The sequence below is a fragment of the Ahaetulla prasina genome, chromosome 2 (assembly GCF_028640845.1).
Source record: "Ahaetulla prasina isolate Xishuangbanna chromosome 2, ASM2864084v1, whole genome shotgun sequence".
Lineage (NCBI taxonomy): Eukaryota > Metazoa > Chordata > Lepidosauria > Squamata > Colubridae > Ahaetulla > Ahaetulla prasina.
In genome coordinates this window covers 145993668-145996354 of record NC_080540.1, presented here as the reverse complement: position 1 = coordinate 145996354, position 2687 = coordinate 145993668, and positions in this window count along the sequence as shown.

Sequence of the window (2687 nt, the reverse complement as noted above, 5' to 3'; positions counted from 1 at the left end):
TGAGATACTCAGGAGATATTAGGAAGAGAAATAAAGTTCTTTTCTATATTAATCCTCAATTAACCCAGAACTTGTTTTAATTGCTGAAAATTGATTAAATTTTAGATTAAATTAAACCTCTGGCTGGGAAGTTTATGCCCCAAGTGAAGATAAAGTGACTTTTTATAAACAACTTATGAAGAGACTAATGGATTTTTTTCAAAGTACTTCCAGCTCGACTCTCCAGACTGGATTTTTTCCTATAACTGGTGTCTGGTGGCATTGGAATGGTTTCTCCTCAAATGGTCAGGACTTCTGTGAAAAAATTTAAAATTATTTTAATTAAAATTAAAGTTTGGTAATTTACTAAAAGGTTTTTTTATGGATAGTTTAGTTATTTGATGTATAGAGTCAGAAAAATGGTAATTCAAGAGAATATACCTATATTTCAGAAAAAACAGATCCATTTCAAGAAAAGTGTGATTGGAATGTTGAAAAACTTGACTACTAAAATTTCAAGTTTGGGTGGTGAACATTAAAGTTTCGATCAGTTGTTACACTTGGTTTTATAGAACATTGTCATAAAGACAAAAAGGCTATACACAGAATTGTTTTTGCTTCCCAAATTGAAAAGCTAAGATTTCCAGTCATTTTTGAGTGGTTAAAAAAAAACTAGAATCTTTTTCTTCATTTCTTCTTGGGAAATGTGCGAGAGCCTTACTATATTTATTTACACATATATCCCATCTATATTGTTTTTATAAATTTTAAGGCAGCAAACATACCTAATACTCCTTCTTCCTCCTATTTTCCCAACAAGAACCCTGAGACAGGTTGGGCTGAGAATAATTGGTCCAAAGTCACTTGGCTGGCTTTTGTATTTAAAGTTGGACTGGAACACCCAGTCTCCTGGTTTCTAGGTGGTGCCTTAACCATTAGACAAAAGTGGCTCTCAAGTTTTAATTCAAGCAATCCTACTAGTTCAGTCATTACCAGCTTAATGTTGACACCGATCGTTTTCCAAATTGGGATAGTATTTCATTTTTACAAGAGCAGAGTAGAACGTTCATACCTGGGATTTTTCTTACTCCTGGTTGCTTACTTTACTTACTGGAGACCCTAATACAGTACTGGAGAAAAGAGTTCTTGCATAGATAAAATAGCATTCCATGCCAGTCCCATCTGCAGACTTGTGCAATTATTTATGAACCTTCCTAGGCCTCTAGAACAGCACCACTTGTTATGCTAATAATCACTGGAAGTCAGGCAACATGTAAATTTAAATAATAATAGGAGATAAATGATTCTGGGTAAATTTCAGACTCTTCAATGGCAGAAATTTGTTCAGGCTTTATCAGATAGAAAAACTGAAGGAATTATGAGGGTCATCTAGTTTCTATTGAAATTAATTTTGAGTCATTCTGTTAATGGAGATTCTCCAGTCACCCAGGTTGTGGTTGTCCCAAAGGTACTTTTTCAAGAAACAACTAGACTTTTTCTTTGAAGACATTTCACTTCTCATCCAAGAAGCTTCTGAAGAGCTAAAGAAGCTTCTTGGATAAGAAGCTAGTATCTTCAAAAAAAACTCCAGAAAGTCCGGTTACCTCTTGAAGAAGCACCTTTGAGTCTTTGTTATTCTGGATTTTGGGTTGGATTTGGACAAGTTGTAGTTTTGATGAGATTTGTGAAAATGATCACCCAACTTGAAACCAATTAGTTTATTGAATGAATAACTAAATCTTCTCCTTTTGTCTATTGGGAAAAGCAGTTATATCACTATTTGTCACATTTTTCTCTGAAACTTAAGGGAGGCTGTGCTACCCAAACCAGTCTAATAATGAGTGCCCGCTAAGAGACAAAAGACTGTTTTGATCTTGGTGATACATTATTCCCCTTTAGACTTCCCAAACTATCAGTTGGAGGTAAAGCATTCCAGTCTCTATCTTAAGCAATGGAACTTGTCAAATTAAATTATGACTTCTTTTGACTTGCTCTGAGGGTTCCTCTTTTATGTGTCTCTTATGTTCCTCAAGATGTAAGGAGAGCAATTTACATAATTAAGTTTGAGTTATGCTGCTTCTTTCCAGGTCCAGCTTAGGTGCAAGTTAGTTTATAAAAGCCATCTTTTTTAGATTTTGTAGAATTTTAAAGACTTTAAAGACGAGGATAACTGTAGAACTTTGAACTCCTGCCACAAGTTCTTAGTACATTTCAGATATAAAGCTAAAAGGTTGTCTTAGAGCAGGTTCAGGTGCACACTCCACATTCATGAGTCTCTCCTTAAGAAACTGCATCTTATCCTGTAGTTGCTTGCTAGCCCCATGATCCAGGAAAACATGCATCTGATTTATGGAAGTACCAACTGAGCATTCCATACCTGCTTATAAATCCCTTTTTGGTTTGGGATCCAAAGCCCAGCATGTTCCTGTTGGTTAGTATCAATTTAATAGGTTTTCATTATACTGCTGTAGAATTGTGAAGTAGTTTTGTTTATAAGCTGCTCAAATTTATGCCATGGGAAACTATAAATGTAACTTGTAGAACATCATTCTAGAGACAGTATATTTCCCCTATAACATCATTTGGTATATTTAGTTTAAGAAAAGCCAAATTATGTTTATATCTGTAGTCTTCAGATAAGATGATTAATATGACTTAATAGGGACAGGATAAATGTTCATCAGGGTGAGAAATACACCACAAGGCTC